This window comes from Bactrocera neohumeralis, chromosome 4 (assembly GCF_024586455.1).
Source record: "Bactrocera neohumeralis isolate Rockhampton chromosome 4, APGP_CSIRO_Bneo_wtdbg2-racon-allhic-juicebox.fasta_v2, whole genome shotgun sequence".
Lineage (NCBI taxonomy): Eukaryota > Metazoa > Arthropoda > Insecta > Diptera > Tephritidae > Bactrocera > Bactrocera neohumeralis.
This window is the reverse complement of record NC_065921.1, coordinates 76,596,706-76,616,455: the sequence shown is the minus strand read 5'-3', so window position 1 is coordinate 76,616,455 and position 19,750 is coordinate 76,596,706. Positions and strand designations below refer to the sequence as shown.

The 19,750-nt window shown below is 35.0% G+C and overlaps 1 protein-coding gene across 1 annotated transcript in view; it reads left to right on the top strand.

Moving 5' to 3' along the window:
• Window positions 1–311: 311 nt before the first annotated feature.
• LOC126755978 (formin-J) overlaps window positions 312–19,750 on the top strand; it is a 48,943-nt gene continuing 29,504 nt past the window's right edge. Inside the window, exon 1 of the mRNA XM_050468721.1 lies at window positions 312–647. The gene's annotated coding sequence lies outside the window, so the exon portion shown is untranslated. The remainder of the gene's footprint in view (window positions 648–19,750) is intronic.

Sequence of the window (19,750 nt, the reverse complement as noted above, 5' to 3'; positions counted from 1 at the left end):
TGTGAAAGCCTATTAACAATAGATGATACAATTGAGATATTGTGTAAATATTTCTCAAGTTAAGTAAATAGAGTTAACATATTCAATAAATAAAATTGTTTATTAAAATATTGATATAATTTCAACTTTAGAAAAATATTAATTGTTATAACGCATACAATTTGAGATTCTACCATTGCTAATCATTAATGATCTCAAGTCTACACCAAATTTTGGAGACTAAAAACGTCATATGATCGCAGCACGTAAACGTTCTTAAACCTGATGACAGACGAATAGCAAAAGAGGGAAAATAAAAACTTTATTCATTTAATTTCCAATTGGTGAAATATTATTTCGGTTCGCGAAATAATTGTACAATTCATAAAAATTAAATATTATAAAGTTTATCGGACTGTTGAAGTGGAATATGAATTTTATTGTACAATAATGGCTGAAAACTAGTGCATAAAGAAAATAAAGCAATCTAATACAAAACGCACAGAACGATATTACAGAAAAAGCAGATAAATTTGCGAATTGTGAAAGCAACAGACAGTGCTGATAAACTTAAAAGCCAGAAAACGGCAAATCAGATTTTTGGAAAATCTGCAATTACGGCAAATAATTTTTGCAGATTTGCAGCTGACGTCGGTAATCATATTGCGGTAAGTTATTTGGAATTTATACAATTTCAAAATTACTAATAAATTGATTTGTATAAAATTTGAGAGACATGCAGGTTTATGGTACTGTATTAATGCATATATTTTGGTATCAAAAATAATGGCGGTCCCTATTTATACACCCACCAAAACACCAAAATATACAATTTTTTGGTTATATCAATATCATCATTTAAGTATGTGCATATATTGTACATATAAATACGCATAATGACGTGTGGTAGTCTAAATTCTTTGTCCTCATATAACTCAAAAAGTTGTTTTAAAATTGAATTACTGCTTTACATACTTGATAATTTACAACGTCATTCAACAAAGCAACAGGAAATGACAGACAACGATAAGGTGCGCGTTCGGATATTTTATCTCCCTTCTCCGATCCTGCCGCTTTCGCAATGTGATAAGTATTACAATGCTTATCGCTTCCTAATTTATTTCTTATCATTGCAAATTTTCCTTCATTTTGTATGCAAACTTTGCGGATGTTTTATTCTGACATAACTACATGTATGCAAATACATACAATGAAAATTTTAATCTTATTAGAATTTGAAAAAAGAAATGGAATTCTTGTCGTCACACATTTATAAAAAATAATATAAAATATCAAACTCCATGCGGGATTTCTTCAAACGAGTTAGGGCTGTAGCATTCTTCGTAATTATACATATATGTACTCGTATTTGTATGCACTTAATTCCTTTGTTAGTTCTTATTTCGTTGGCTTTTAAAATATTGTTTTTTTTTTTTCACAGTGAGTGAGTGCGTTTGTGTATATGTACATATGTATGTATGTTTATAAGCAATGTGAAGGAAGGTTCACTAAACCAATGGCAGCTGCGCCAAATTTTTTTTATCGCTTTCTCAGTATTTGCATTACAGATTATGGCATAACTTTAGAAAAGTTAGGGCTTTTCTTAGTAGGTACTGTCTGCAAACACTTAAAAAATTTAATAGACTTATTCTCGTTATACAGACATACATAAGTATATGGTGTTCAGTTAAATACGTATGAAATTATATGAGTCAATTTACAAAAATATTAAAGCAAGAAGCTGATGTATAATAATTATTTAAATACATACATATGTATTTGTAGAATTCCTGGAAAAAAATTCATTAAATGTAAAGTAATTGCTGCCACTCGCGTCCCATACCTGTAATGTTGTGCATTTGGCGCCAGTAATCTCTATCATGTCACTTAATGATAGCGTATCTACGATTCACTGCAATTAGCGCAAGACAACACTTTCACTATTCCATGTTTATTATAATTGTTATACGTGTGTACATATTTAAACCTGCCTATATATTTAAATATATTTAGGTATCTATCCACACATACATATGCTTGTATGTATGTATGTATATATATGCATTTGTGGGTACAAACAAAAGGTAAATTGTTTTTGGCTTTACTGTTATCTAAAAGAACAAAAATAATAAAAATATAAAAAACAAACAAACTAACAACTAGAAACAAACAACTGTTATCAGCTGATTTACATTCACACACTCATAAATATGCATATTTTTATACAAATATACATATGTATATGTATGTACATATATGTAGATAATAATGTTTGTAAAAGTTTTGTGATAAGAAAAATTCTCAGAATCGATAATGCGACAAGCACTATTAACTACATAAATACATACATATGTATGTATGTATGTACGTACACATACATACATATGTACATATTAGAAGGCACTAATGCATGGGGCTTGCTCTGCAAATTCAATGTTTAACGTATGTCTCGACAGAATTAATGATATTGAACGGTGTTTTTGTATTTGTTGTACTAAGCCAATAAATTAATGATATTGAACGGTGTTTCTGTATTTGTTATACTACTTTAAATTATCATATAATACGCATATTTAGCAGGCAGAATGAGCTAAGTTCAGGTGCAGCTGAACATTTTAAACTCTTGCACTTCACAAAAAATAAAGACAGTGAAATATTTCCAGATTTTGACAAAACTTTATGTGCTGAACCGATTTCATCTAGTTTTAACAGCAGGAAATATATTAGGAAAATATGAATTTAATTAATAATCCACACCGAATACATTTTTCTTAAAGCTTTCTATATATCATGAAATATATATGTACATATGTATATGTATGTATATGTATATTGTTTTCAAAAATTTAAAAAATATTTACTATTTTTTTTGAAGACTGCAGTACATTGCTGTATGTATGTACATGCATATGTATGTACATATGTACATAGGTTAATTTATATTTTATACAAAAATACATATAAAAAACTGCAAAACTATATTCAGACATACGCAAAATTAAATGGCTCGTGCCTTAACTGCTTTAAAAATAAGCAATGTTCTTATCGCACAGCAATATTAATGTACAAATATGTATTTATGTGATTATATGTAAGTAATTATTTTAATAGTATTCAGAAAATTTAAATTAGGTTTTATAAATGCTCAAGTCTTAATAAAAAATAGTCAATTAACTTAAGTTGTCACGCTCATTTCCTTCAAAAAAGCCTATATTCAAAATCAACTTTTTCAAGAAGTGCTCCAACAGGCGACGGTGGTTCTAGGCAGTTACGCTATCTGAAACAAAAAAACAGGAAAAACCCGTTAACTTCCGCTACCCTTCATATTTACAAAAATCCTTTACAAAAACTTTGGTCAGTTTGTATGGCAGCTATATGTTATAGTGATTTGATTTAAACAATTTTTTCGGAGATAGCATTATTGCCTCCATGCCCCTTGCCCAATTTGACGAACCTATCTTGTAAAATTAAAAAGTTTTCCATTCAAGCACTTGATATTGATCCTTCTGTTTGTATGACAGCTATGTGCTATAGTGGTCCGATATCACCCAATTCAACAAAAGATTGGCTTTTTGGTGATAAAAGGACGTGTGTAAAATTTCAGATCGCTATCTCTAAAACTGAGGGTCTTATTCGTATATATACAGACGGACATGGCTTAATCGGCTCAGCTTCGCGCAAACTTAATATTCCATGAGATCTTAATCTACACAAGATTTGCTAGTAAGGGACCGACATTTTAAGCTTTACATAATTTTTGGAAAATGGCAAGACTCTTAAATTTCTTTACCGAAGAGTTTTGGTTATATTTCCAGTGAATACGAACGACAGTTTTCGCGTACCATCTTAGGTTTCGAAGAAAATGCCTTCAAAATTTTACATGGTTAGGTACACGCTTCGTCGACACTACAATGGAATGGACAGAAAATATTTTTTACCATTCACCAATTGAATAATGTTTTGGGGTCTAAAAACTTTAAGTCTAAAAATGTTGATTTTTGGAAAATCATAGACCGACTTAACCCCTTATGAAAGTATTTTTCCATAAAAAAAATATTTTTTATTTTATTTTTTCCCAATAATTTATTAATATTTAATTTTTTTTTAATAATTTTTTATGTGTATTTACTTTTTATACATATTTTTATTTCTTTTTTTAATACATTTTTTTATTTTTTTTATACATTTTTTTTATTTTTTTTATAATAAATTTTTTTAAACATTTTTTTTATTTTTATTTTGTATAATAAAATTTTTTATTTTTTTTTAATATTTTAAATATATATTTTTTTTAATTTTTGGTTTTTTATTACACAATTTTTTCATATTTTTTAATAATTTTTTTTTAAACTTATATGTATAATAAAATGCTTTTAAATTTTTTTATTTTTAATTTTTTTTATTAATTTTTTTATTAATTTTTTTTAATTTTTTTATTAAATCTTTTATAAAACAATTTTTTATATATTTTTATTTTATTTTTAAGATTTTCTAATAAATTTTTCTTATTTTTCTAACAAAAATATTTTTGTAGATCTTTATAACAATTTCTAGCATAATTCTACTGTGAATGAGGCATAAAATGGATTTTTAATTTTTAAAACAGTAAAAGCACAATGTCGCGAAGAAAAGTCGTAAAAAATTGCAAAATATTTATATGATCAAAAATTAGTTCCTTCGCAAGAAAAAAAAATATTATTATTATGTGATATTTATTTAACAATTTTATTGTGTGGTGCATACCTTCTTTTACTTTAGCTATTATCCATAACGTTTACATAGCATTTTTGTTATACATATTTTGATGTTTCCAAAAAAAAATTATAAAAATTTCCATAAAAAACTTGCAATAAGCACACTTTCAACTTATAATTTCACCACTGCCTATTGTAGCTCTCATTAACATTTATATAGGTATGTACATACATACATACTACTGTATATATAGTATTTGTTTTGTTCCATCGCCTCCATAATTTCAAAGGAATCATGTTAAATCCGCCTGATGCCTTGACATTCTACCAGACGGCATATAAAAAAGTAAATATTAGAGCACAAATAACAATATTTTCAGTATACATATGTACATATGTATATATACATGTGCATATATGTGTATTCTTCATATATACATATGTATGTCAACTCGCCAGTATATTTTTGTTAATGTGCAAACATATATTATGCGGCGCCGGCGGCCTTTGCCCCTCCTAATGATTTCCCACACTTGTCTACCATACAATGCTTTCCTTTCACAACACACACTATACATACAAACATATCTACCCGAAAATATACGTAGAAAAGTACATACGTACGTACTTTTTATTCCAGTGGTAAAACGTCGCGATAGCTCACTGCAACTAACGGTTTTTAGTATATCATATAGAAATATGGATGGACAAAAGAAAATAGTAAGACTTTGTGGGCAAAAAATAGTAAGACATTTTGATTTAAATTTCGCACGAGGTCCCATTAAATTTTGTGTGCGGAATCGAATTTCTGGTATCGAAACGTTTAATCTTGTTGGAAAGAGGACAAACCACGTCCAAGACGGCCATCAACATCAACTGATGTTCAACACGTCAATAAAATAAAGGTATTGGTGCTTGAAAATCGACGATTAACAGTCAGAGATCTTAGCGGCATCGTCGGAATATCGTAAGGATCAGTGAAATCCATTTAGAAATATCATTTTGGCCTAAAAGTGAAAGCACTATTCGTAAAAAGAGGCCGGAATTATGGGTCGACAATTCCTGGTTTTAGACCACAATAATATACCGTCACGCACTGCATTGATTCTTCGTGAGTTTTTCGCAAACTTTTCAACCAATATCGTACCGCAATCACCGTATTCGCCTGATTTAGCTCCGTGTGACTTTTGGCTGTTCAGCAAGCTCAAATGTCCGTTCCGTGGAAACCGTTTTAAGTCAATTGAAGACATTAAACGTTAAGCGCTACGCGCATTGAAGGCTATTCCGGAAATTTACTTTAAAAATTGATTCGAGTATTCGGCGAGAAGACATACAAGGTGCATTCCAAAGTAAACAGGAATTTTTGAATCTAGCGCCCCCTGGTGGGCATCTATATGTCGAGTGGTGCGTTAGAATCTGCTATCTTTATCTATTGTCCAGTGAGAATTTCATGACATTTCATCGATTGGAAGTGAAGTTATTCCGTTTTAAGTGTCAGTATGTTTGTGTTATCGGTGCGAAAATGAGCTTCGAACAAAGAGCCAACATTAAATTTTGTTTAAAATTGATAAAACTTTTACCGAAACTTTTCAATTGATGAAAAAATTTATGGCGATGATTGCCTATCGTGAGGACATAAATGACGATCAACATGTGGGCCAATCAAAACTGTGGGTGAATTCATCAAAACTCAGCCGAAATCATCATTGAAATTCATGTAAATGGAATTGAAACATCGATTTATCGCATTTTAACCGAACATTTGGGCTTACGAAAGGTGTGTGCACGGTTTTTTCAGAATTCACGGTTGCTCAGAATCCAACATTCGAAGGACGATTATTTGACCAAAAATCACATTTTAACCATTAACCACTCCCCGTATTCACCTGATATGGCACCGTTCGACTTCTTCCTTTTCGGAAAAATGTATTTGCCCATGAAAGGAAAGCATTGTGCAGACGTAGAGGCCATTCAAAAGGCTTGCACCGGCATATTGGCGGCCACACCAGCCAACGAGTTAAAACAGTCGTTCGACATGCTTTTGGACCGTGCAAAAAGCTGTATTGAAGCAGAAGGAGACTATTTTGAATAAAATAAATTGATTTTGCCGAAAAAACCATTTGTTCTGTTTTTTGTAAGTCCTGTTTACTTTGGAACGCACCCTAGATTTAGAATTTTAAAATCATGAAAAAAGTCTTACTATTTTTTGCCCATAGTAGTATACATATATAGAGTTTTTCAATAGGACTCTACAAAAGTAGTCTTTGGATATTTCTCTTCAGTAAGGTTTGCCATTTCATGATGGAAAGATATACGACGAGCGCTACGTATAATTTATGGTCGTCATAATCGTCCTGTCAGATCAACAATTAAGCGTCTCGTGCAAAAATTTGAATCCACAGGTACAGTACAAAATGTTCCCGTCCCAGTGAGATAAAGAAGTGCCCATAGTGTCGAGAATATTGCTGCCGCTAGCGCATCAATTGAGAAAGACCCAAATCAGACTCTCACACGTCGTTCTCAAGCGTTGGGCATCTCTGTGACGTCATTGTGGCCCGGGAGTGTCATTGGCCCGTCCTTCTTCCGTGATGATCAAGACCGGCACGTTACTGTGAATGGGCATCGATGCCGCTCAATGATAACCAAATACTTTTGGCCCGAATTGGTTGATATGGACTTGGACAATATGTGGTTTCAATAGGACAGCGCCACACAGCGAATGTCACAATCGATTTATTGAAAACCAAGTTTGGTAGACGAGTTATCTCGCGAAATGGCACCGTCAATTGGCCACCTCGGTCGTGCGTTTTGACGCCGTTAGACTATTACTTGTGGGGCTGCGTCAAGTCTATAGTCTATGCCAACAAGGCTGTGGCGATTGATAAACTTCATACGAATATCGAACGTGAAATTGCAGCAGTATCGGCCGATTTGTGCTTGCAAGCCGTCGAAAATTAGGTTCAGCGTCTGGACTTCTGCAAGCGTGCTCGTGGTGGACGTGCAAAAGAAATCGAGTTCCATACATAATGGCATCGAATGTACTTTTACAGGAATAAAGAATTTCAAAAAAGCGATCCTATTGAAAAATCCGAGTGTAAACTCAGTTGCGCCCGCACTTTTTTGGCCTTACTATATTTTTATGTTTTGCCACAATTCAAAAGCTAACACAGATCGCTTTTCTCCACGAAAGTAAATTAAAAAAAAAAAAAAAAAAAAAAACAGACCGAAGCATTGAATACATAATGTAGGGTGAAGAAATTTTGAAAAATAAATATTAACAGCCGTATGTGAGAAAAAAATAAATACGAAAATATTATGTCTAATGACGTCAGATTGGTATTTGACTGACGTCCGAAATTCCACAGAACGCCTCTTCAAAAATCGATCGCTCGCTGTGCTGCTCGTAACGGTCGATCGGCTGTACGGAAAATCAGCCAGAATAAAGTTATGTTATTCTTGTTTGATATTCATGTATTAAACACATACATATATAAACGTGTATATTGCAAATGACAAGTATGTATGTGTGTAAGGAAAGGGTGGTCGAAATGCATGATGAGTTCAAGGCTAATATCGCCGCTCTGCTATCTGAGTGGATGGTTACTTCTCTGAAAGAGGCTACACTCCAGAACAGTAAATCTACTGCTACCTTAATGGCCTAGAAGACACCGCAAAGGAAGTCTGAAAGACAGAAAGTCTGAAACTGCAGTTGACAGAGAGCTCCCAACAGTAGATCTCTCCACCAACCTTCCCCCCAAGCTTTAACCCAACCGAGGAGAAGCTCACTGCCCCTCTACTCCAACGGCTTCTTCTCACCCACAACTCCCTTGCTGGTATGTGGGTTGAGAAGAATCCGCCAGAGTGCGGTTTGGCGACTCCGTGATCCAAGTGATCTAGTAAGAAGTCAAAGCGAGTGAGGATTTCCGAGTGTTCAGACCCGTGTTCTTTTAATAACCCAGTCTCTCTGAGTCTGATAGCAGCTTTCACAGCCATACACCTTTCGACGATGTCCACGGGCAATATGTGCAGTATGGCTGTAAGTGCCATGTTTGGAGTGGACCTTAGTGCACCACACATGCTAATGAGCGCCGCCCGTTGATCGCTTTCGAGTTTCTTTGCAAGTGTGGTCTTTTCTAGAGCCCTCCACCACATAAAAACTCCATAGAACAAAATGGGCTTGACTATGGTATCAAAGAGGCAGAGGACCACTTTCGATGAGAGACCCCACCTTTAGCCAATGGCTTCTCTACAGCAGTAGAAGGCAATCGATGCCTTTTTTGGTCTCTCTTCGATATTCAATGAAAGCTTTCTTTGCAGAATGAGCCCTAGATATTTCACTGTATCCGCTGGTTGCAGACGGATGTCTCCCATTCGCGGATGTCGCTGTGGTCTTGTATCTTCTAGTGAATAAAACCATCTCGGTTTTATTTGGGTTGATGGCGAGACCGTTTACGACTGCCCAATTTGTTAAGACGCTGAGATACCCCTGCGTCAATTCGTAAACGGTGCTCAGGAACTTTTCTTTGACCATAAGCGCTACATCGTCTGCATAGGTAATAACCCTGCAGCCACGATTTTCAAGTTTTTTGAGCAGGTCTTTAGCGACCAGGATCCATAGAAGAGTAGAGAGAAGTACTTACATTTCGTCGAGCACGTGCGTTTCCCCCATTCCGTTTCGATCATTCTGTCGCACAGAAGACTGAAATTTTGATGTTTGAGGTTTGATTCAACCCCTAAACCGTCCAAAGCAGTTACTACTGCTTCCGGCAGGTCATTATTGAAAGCTCTCTATAAAGCAAGGAAGGTCCCAGCAGCAAATTCCTTACGTCTAATGGTTTCCTCAAGCCATGACATGATAGTATGCAGGGCAGTATCCACTGACTTGCCTTTACAATGAGCATGTTGCGCTCCTGATGAAAGGTTCCTCGGAAACCGCTCCCTTATGTAACAGTCAATCAGTCTCTCCAGAGTTTTTAGTAAGTAGGAGGAGACGCTGATGAGAATTGATCGCCCAAGTCAAGTGCCGTTCATCCAGAAGGTCGTTAAACACAATAACAATATTCACATTTTCAGCCGCCTGGTTTGCGTTTTCGACCTTATCGAAGGAAAACTATGAAATATGGCATAATTTCTCTTTTTTTGATATTTATCTTCGACGCGTGCTCTAACCAAACTGAGTCTAATCTAAATTTTCTATATTAAAACAAAAGCTCGAGTATTTACTTAAGTCGAGCTGAAGAAATTTTATGTCCTAAATCTTTTCTTTAATGAAATACGTAAATATATTCTTGTTACTATAACTGTAATCAGATTTCGATTTTCGAGAGACTATTTTCTGCCAAAACTAAAGTTAACATAGCAACTGGTATTTGAACCACCCTGTATGCCGGTGGTTTTGTGCCTATTGGACTTAAAGTATTTCTTGATATTATTTTGTTATTATGAAATTTTTTATTGTCATATGTTTTATGTGTTGATTTATTTTCGAAACGCATTGCTTCACATTTTCTATTCTTTATGTTTGTGTGTGTGCGATTTGTCGGCAAATACATACATACATGCGTAGCTAAGTATATATGTAAATTAATTTTTCATCTATGTTTTTTTTCGCCGTTAAAATGTATTTTTATTTTATGTCTTTTTTAAGGATTTGGTGAAAGTGATAGGCGCGCGACAGCGCCAACTATGGCACGCCCCCGTCCGCGCAATGCCACCGCTCAGCGCGCATAAATTATCACTTCTACGCAATTTTGGCATTTCCATTTGTTATTTTGAGCGTTTGTCCTTTCAAGTTATTGTTTAACTTTTGAAAACTTATTTTTGAAAATATATAAGCGAAAAGTTTTCATTGTTTCCGGTCATTTACTTAAAAATAAATGGATTTTTGAAAGACATATACATATACATAAGTATAAATAAATATTTTTTTAGATAAAATAGTTTTTTAATATATTTATATATATATTTTTTTTTAGTTTTTTTTCGAACGCTCAGTTTGCCACAGCTTAAAATCTTAACTATTATCTTTTGAGGTAGAGGTGAAGATAAAGACATGTGATTCCTAAAAAAATCCTTAATATTTCTAACAACCTTGAAATATACTCGTCCTTGTCCTTTCTTTTATAACTTTGATTATCTCTCAGATATACTGTGATCAAAGCTATTATTATAGCTGAAATTTTGAGAAAGCGATTCAAATCGTTATATCCACTTGTCAGGAAAGCCGGTTTTTTAATTTTTTTTGGTTTGGAGGCAGCCCGTAGCCTGTTTCCAGGAGAATCTCCCAAAAAACATCGCTATAATTTTAGTAAAATATAAGAAATGAATTTTTCACAAAAATGGTGGCTTCCGAAAAAAAGTTGTTTTATTTTTTTTTTTTATTTTTAATTATTTTATTTTTAATTTTTATTTCAAAGTGATCAAAAAAATCGAAATTATCATCAAAAATATTCCTTTGATATTACCAGCCGTTTCGATGAAATTTTCCTCACCGACTCCGAAAACAACAAGTCTAGAAAAACTATAAAAAAAAATCTTAGAAGTGTTTCAAAAACGTCGGAGAGAATCAGAGCAGCGGTCGTAGAACCAAGCTCTCTATACCTAAGGGTAGTTTACCGAGCATTTTTCAGGCAGAAGTATTTGCCATAAGTCGGTGCATAGAGATAAACCTCCAATGAAACTATCGCATTGAACGTAAAGTAGTCTCCTCCTATGAGATCAAATCACTACTGGTGCAGGAGTGTAGAGAACGGCTGAATAGCCTAGCGAACCGAACCATGTGTACCTCATCTGGGTCAAAGGTATAGCTGATAACGAACTCGCTGATATGCTCGCACACTCAACATGGTAGGACCTAAACCCTTCACTGGATTGGGGTACCCATACCATAAAGGAGTTGCTCCGCACGGAAGAAGGAGTAGGTAGGGAGAGGCATTGACAACAGCTACATGGCATATGACATGCCAAGTTGCTAATAGGGGGGATACAGTCTCAGCAGTTTTAAATACCGCCGTAAAGATAAACTCAGGCGACTGGTCGTATTTTACACTGGCCACTGAAAGCTGAAGAAACATTTACACAACAAAGGCCTAGCTTTTTGCGTAAATTGCCAGTTCTGCGACAGAAAGCCTGACACTCCAGAACACTTGCTTATTGACTGCATAGCAGTCTTCAAACGCAGGTTTAAAGCCCTTGCATCCATGTTTCCAAATAGGGATCACATCGCTTCACTAGCACCAGGCAGAATATTGAACTTTATCAAGGGCTATGTGAGTCTTTGTGATTCAGCAGAGGGTACAACAGACCTAAGGTCGCGGTTCATTCCTCGTTTATCAATTAATCTTGATTGATTGACTACCTTCATATCTCCAAAACTTTTTGCTGGATCAACTTAAAATATTCGGTCAATTTTTTTAAATATATGTATATATGTTTTAAGACACACAAGTGGATATAACCTCCTAAATTCTGTATTTTTTGGTAACCCAACACACATTGATCTTAGTTATCGATAAGTGAATAATTCTCAACCAAGTACTATTCTACAATCCAGGCACCCGAAAACGAACTAAGAATCTTAGTGAAAGTTCGAAGTCTGGTCGATGTATTGTTTGATGTCGTCGACGTAGTTGAGGAATGACCTCTTGATGCTCCTAGGAGGCGGTTCCGCTCCAAGCAGATGACTGCAGGGATGATTTCTCCGAAAGAAACCCAGCAGGAACTGCTTAGAGAAGAGTTCATTACGCGGCTTAACTGCGAGCATACGGGCCTTACTATGCAAGTGTTCGATAGGAGACATCAAGTGGCATCCTATCGTAGTTCGGAGTACAGTGTTCTGACAAGTCTGGAACTACCTCGTCTGCGTTTCACTGCATCCAGGCGATCATATTGGTGCGGAGAAGTTAAGAGCCGGCCGGTCGATTGCCTTGTAAGTTGCCAACAACGTTTCTTTGTCCTTTCTCCATGTGCTGCCGGCTAGCGACTTGAGGATTTTGTGGCGGCTCTGTACTTTGGCTATAATAGCGGTCGTATGAGAAGTGAAGGAGCAGAGACTATCAAAAGTCACACATAAAATTTTAGGTTTATTGACAGTCGAAAACTTTATGTCATCGACTGCAATAGTAAGCTCAAGTCTGTACTTCTTCATTAAGTTTGTGAATATGGTCGCTGTGGATTTAGTGCGGGAGAATATTAAGTTCCGTACAGCGAGGAAGCGAGAAAGTTAGTTTTTATCGATAATTTACACTTTCTTAAATATGTTCCAATATCGATAATTATCATTTCTTGAATGAAATTAAATTTTCAGCTAAACCCGGTCTAAACATCGGCCAACTTTTTAGTTTGGAGTTGATAATTCTTGATATAATAAAGGATTAGGTCCGTACCGGTTACGGAACCCAGTGGGTCCGTTTAGGCCCGTTCCGGTTACGTAGTAACTCAACTGACGGAGAACAGAAATGTCAATAATCGATAACAGCACTTATCTTTGTACCGATTACATAATTTTTGCTAACGAAGTTCCCTAAAAACGCACTCTCTCAATAAAATTGAACAGAATTTACATTTGTTTTTAAAATTTATCTAAGTTATTGAGTCTAAGTTTACCGTGTTAGACCTAGAAATTAAGTCTCATTTTTTCACTGTTAATTATTTCAAATTTAAACATAAGAAAAACAAAGTAATCACTTGTTTGTTGCCCTCGTCGTAGTATTTTTCACCTGCGTCCTTCAACACCTTTCATTGTAGCAATTTATCATTTCGCCGTTGCCTTTGATCTTCACATTCCACTCACTAATCCAGCCACCTTACGCGCTGTATGCTGTATTAAACTGTGTACAAAAGCGCGCTGAATGCTTGGCACTTCTTTGCTGCAATTCCAAACGTTTTGTCACATGCCAAAAAGTTATTAGAAGGCATCACTTTATCATTCCGAAATTAAATTCGAATTCTCTTTGCCACTTTCACTTACACGCTCGTTATATGCTATGCGGCATAAAGCTACACATTAAACGCGTAGAATTTCTTAATTTTATTCTTTATTTTTATTTTTGTGTTTTATCTTGCTTTAGTTTGTTTGCTTCGAACTCTCGTTGACAAGATCATCGCTTATTTTTGGCTCATCATTCATTCTACTCACTGGTTGTGCTTGACAATTGCATGGCAAGACAACGCCAACTCACACATGCAGGCAAGCGCGCCGCAGCGCCTTTAGATGTGTCCAAATAAATTTTAATTCTTTACTGCTTGGGACCAACTGGCAACAACTGTCCAAGTGTTGATGGAAATGTCCTGTTTATAGGATATTTTGCGCACTTTGTGTTATATTCCTACGTACAGTTAAGGGACTGGTCTGTTTCAAGCTAATTAATTCTTTCTTTGGGACTTTGCTCTTTTATATCTACATATATTCCATTTTAGTTTTTTTTATTCTACCATATTTTATTTTTTTATGATTACATATATTATATATTGACGTATAGCTTTTGACAGGTGTTCAATAGATATTTACAATATTTTTTCATATTCTGACGGGTTTTTGAATAGGGACGCTACAAGCGTAGACCGATAGTGTCTAGAATATTGCTGCCGCTAGCACATCTATTGAGAAAGACCTCAATCAGTCTCTCACACGTCGTTCTCAGGCGTGGGCATCTCTGTGACGTCGTTGTGCTAAATTTTGTGAAAAGATCTGGTCCTAAATCTTTACAAGATCAAATTGACGTAAGAACTGAAGTCGCTTGACCACCAGAATCGTTCATCGAAAAAACATCTTCAGTAATGAGGCTCATTTCTGGCTAAATGGCTTCGTCTATAAGCAAAATATGCGTTATTGGTGAGGCAGCAATCCGCACGGACTCCAAGAGTCACCATTGCATCCCGATAAACTACGCTCCGGTGCGGTTTATGGACCGGCGGTGTCATTGAGCCTTACTACTTTCGTGATGATCAAGATCGTCACGTTACCGTGAATGATAGCCGAATATTTTTGGCCCAAGTTGGATGATATGGACTTGGACAACATGTGGTTCCAACAGGACGGCATCGTAAGCCACACAAGGAATGTCACAATCGATTTATTGAAAACCAAGTTTGGTGGACGAGTTATCGAAATGGTCCAGTCAATTGGCCGCCTCGGTTGTGCGATTTGATGCCGTTAGACTATTTCCTGTAGGGCTACGCCAAGTCTATGGTCTATGCCACCAAGCCAGCGACGATTGTTGAACTTCGTACGAATATCAAACATGAAATTGCAACAGTATCGGCCGAGTTATGCTTGAAAATTGGCAAAAATTGAGTTCAGCGTCTGGACTTCTGCAAGCCCATGGTGACCATGCAATATCAACGTTTTTTATTTGACAAAAGATATTTACGAAATTTTACACAGATTTTTATTCAAAGCATCGCCATAATCTCCGAAGAAATTGTTCATATCGGTTAACTATAGCATATTGCATCTTAACAAAATTTAGCATAGCTTTTTATTAAAGGCTTCTCTACAATCTCCGAAAGAATTTTTCATATCGGATAACTTTATCATATAGCTGCCATACTATCTGGTCGATTACACCCAAGTCCTTGTATGGAAAACTTTTTTATTTGAGAATTAATCTTCACGAAATTTTGCATAGATTAGTATTCAAGGTATCGCTTTAATCTCTGAACAGATTGTTCAGATCGGACAACTATAGCATATATCTGCCATAGAAACTGATCATCAAACTCAAGTCCTTGTGTGGAAAACTTTTTTATTTGAAAATCAATCTTCACGAAATTTAGCATAGTTTATTATTCAAGGCATCGCTACAATCTCCGAAGGAATCGTTCGGATCAGATAACTATAGTATATAGCTGCCATATAAACTGACCTAAACCCTAAAGTCCTTGTATGGAAAACTCTTTTATTTGAGGAGATATATTAACAGGATTTGGCATAGCTTATTATTTAAAGCATCACTATAATCTCCGAAGGAATTTTTCAGATCAGATAACTATAGCATGTAGCTGCCATACAAACTGATCCATCAAAATCAAGTCCTTGTATGGAAAACTTTTTTATTTGGCAAGGTATCTTAACAAAATTTGGCACAGATTAATATTCAAAGCATCGCTACAATTTCCAAACATATTGTTCAAATCGGACAACTATAGCATATAGCTGTCATATAAACTGATCGATCAAAAACAAGCTAAAGATGTTTTATGCCCTTAAATGCTATAAAAAATGCAACTGCGAAGGGTATTGTAGCTTCGTTGCAGCCGAAGTTGAAGTTTTTTCTTGTTTCGCTTGGTTGTAGAATGCAGAAATGCATTGTTTTTACAATCCTTCAGTTTAACAAAAGCAATGCAGTAATTCTTAAAAAATAAATAAATATCTGTAACAAATATTTGGAAAAGATTTACGTATACATACATATATGTACATATATATATTTATGGTATATATATGTACGTATGTACATATATTTAAAAGCACATGCCCCCTTCAGCTAAAGCAACGAGGCACTGTTACCGTAATTTGTTTATTTGCCGAAATTCGCTTGCAATTTTCTTTTTCTTTAGACGCTTTATTTTTATGGGCGATATGGCATTGCCAAAAAGCCAGCAATAACCCCCGCAGACATTCGGACGTGAGCGCGTATTTGCGGTATTTTTGTTTATTGCGCACCATCAAAGGAGCAAAACAACGGATTTTGCGAAAATACATTATAAGAACAACAATGAAGAAAATGGAGCAAGAGCAACGCAAAACAATAAAGCGCTGAAGCAAGTGAGGGAAGAAAAATAGAAAAAAAAATGGAAAAAATATAGAAAAAAATAGAAAGAAATTAAAAAAAAAGAAAACGAAAAAAAAAATTTAGAAAAATAAAACTAACAAATTAAAAAAAAATTAGAATTAAAGGGGGAAAAAAGTAATTAAAAGAGAAAAAAGGAAATAATTAAAAGAAAAAAATAGAAATTGAGTAGAATAGAAAGACAAAAAAATGTTAAAGAGAGAAAGAAAATAGCAAAATTTGCCACTAAAATTGAAAATTTAATTTAATGAATGGGGAATTTTCGGATTTGGCAGCTTTTTGCTTTTTGTTTTATCCATTAGTTTCTTTTTTTTTTTTGTCTATAGATTTTGCTTTTGCTGCTATTTCATATAGAAATATATGAGTGTTGGATACAAACATATGAAATATATGTGTGTATTGCCGCATAGCGCATGTAAATGCGTGTCCCTCACCCTCTAGCCTAGTTGGCAACCAATCTCTTACGTGCTGCTTATACGTTTTTTTCTTGTTGTTCTGCATTTAATTTTATTGTTATTTCATTCGCTGTTGATTACTTTGTAAACGCCGCGCGCCTTGCGCTCCGCACCCGTCACTCCTCGACCCTCAAGCGTTTGCTTTTCCACCCACTACACTGCTTTTACATGAAACTTTGTTGTATTTCTGGCAGTTTGTTGTTAGCGCACTCCCTTTTGGTCAACAATAAAAAAAGTGTAAAAGCATTAAAGCAGATCTACATCACGATCATTGCATATTTTGGCCAAAATTAAGTCGCTGTGTAAATAAACTTTATAAGATCGTCTAAAAATAGCCAGCAAATATTGTTTCTACGTACGTGTGTCCGTATATATTTACTATGTACATATATACGTATGTACTTAGCGTGCTTCGTTGTTGTTGCGCTGTGCATATGTATGTTTTGTTGTTTTGTGTGTGCGCACATAAAATTTCTGAATTGAATTGAATTGTCGTTTGCGCCTTCGTCGCCGCGTTAGTGTCAAGCCAGCCGTCGCTTCACCCTGCTGCCCGCACTCATTACGTCCGTACACAAAGTATCGATGGTTTCTGCTACTCGTTTTTGTTTGTTTAAATTATTTTTACCAATTCTCGTGCATGCATGCGTTGTTGTTGTTTTTGTTGTTGGCGTTGGTAAAATAAAACGTCTGCTGGCTACGCCATCAGGCCGCTGCTCGTTCACTTGTTTCGCTGTACATTTGTCTCTTGTTGCTTGTTGCTTTTGCAAACCGCCTGAAATTATTTTGAATATTTTTTCCGTTTACCGCTTTGACGTAGAAAAACATGCTGTGCTTTTGAGCATACACCGCTAATTGTGAAGGTCGTTCTTACGTGCGAGTATGGTGTGCACTTGTAGTCCAACTAAGACTCCAAGTAAACAAAAATATAGACATACATACATATGTATATGCCTTAGTAAAGCTATTCCAACAAAGAAAATTATGGCTTTCTTTCAATTTTTTAAGGAAGATCTTAAGGAAAGATTTTAAGAAAAGTCCGTCCGTATATGTCTGAACTAGTCGCTCAATTATTGAGATATCGATCTGAGATTTGGCTCACGCCGTTATCGGACCACTATATTAACAACTGCCATACAAACTGACCGTTCAAACTAAAGTCCTTATATGGAAAACTTTTTTATTTGACAAGATATCTCAACAAAATTTGGCATAGCTTTTCTTTCAAGGCATCTCTACAACCTCCGAAAGGAATTTTCAGATCGGACAACTATTGCATATAGCTGCCATACAAACTGACTGTCCAAAGTAAAGTCCTTATATGGAAAACTCTTTTTTTTGACAAGATCTCCTCACGAAATTTGGCAAAGCTTATTATTCAAGGCATCTCTACTATCTCCGAAAGAAATTTTCAGATCGGCCAACTATAGCATATAGCTGCCATACAAACTGACCGTCCAAAGTCAAGTCCTTATGTGTAAAACTCTTTTTTTGACAAGATGTCCTCACGAAATTTGGCAAAGCTTATTATTCAAGGCATCTCTACAATATCCGAAGAAACTGTTCATATCGTATAACTATAGCATATAGCTGCCATACAAAATGATCCATCCAAATCAAGTCCTTATATGGACAACTTTTTTATCTAACAAGATATCTTGACAAAATTTTACATAGACTATTATTCAAGGCATCGCTACAATATCCGAATGAATTTTTCAGATCAGATAACCATAGCGTATAGCTGTCATACAAACTGATTCATCAAACTCAAGTCCTTGTATGGAAAACTTTTTTATTTGACAAGATATTATAACAAAGTTTAGTATAGCTTATTATTCAAGGCATCCCTACAATCTCCGAAAGCATTTTTTAGATCGATAACTATAGCATATAGCTGCCATACAAACTGACCGTACAAACTAAAGTCCTTATATGGAAAACTTTTTTATTTGACAAGATATCTTACAAAATTTGGCATAGCTTATTATTCAAAGCATCTCTACAATCTCCGAAAGAATTTTTTCAGATCGCATAACTATACCATATAGCTGCCATACAAACTGACTGATCTGACTGATCAAACTCCCTTCTTCAACATACATATGTACATACGTATGTTGACTAATGGTTTGCTGAATTTCGACGTAACAATACGCACACAACTAATACACCTTGTTTTAAAAGTCTTTGAGAGTCCATAATCCCAGAGATCAGCATAATTGGCATCTTAAAAGAACGCATGGATTCTTTCATCATCCAATTTTTGCAATGGCAAAAATGTTGTTTTTCAACCTAATAAATGGTGTCCAGTTCAAAGGACTTCTTTCTTGCATTTACTCTCTCGCAAAGCCCTATCGTGCCACGAAACTTGCATCACACACAATTTCAATTCCGCATTTTTTAAATTTTTTTTGGCAAAAGCGCTAATTACAAATATTTTCGTTTATACCTCATGAAGGTCATGTCTTTCCATCCACCACACATCCAATTACTAATTTCAATTATTTATATTATAATAAATAAATGTGTTCTTCTTTTGTTTTGGAAAATTTTGAGCCAATAATTCACCAAACTCAAATCCGCACATTACGCCCTAACACTTTTGCCGCCACTGTATACATTTGCTAAGCCAGTTTCCTTCACCGTTCTGCCGCTTATTATAAAATTCCTTAATACTTGCACTATTTATTATGTAGGTATTAATGAAATTTACTGTTATTATTATTTGTTTTTCTTTACTTTCACTTAATTATCGAGCGATTTTCAGCAGCACTGTGTTTAGACCTTTAAAATTGCATAAACAGCAAGAGAAATATTTTACATTTCAAAG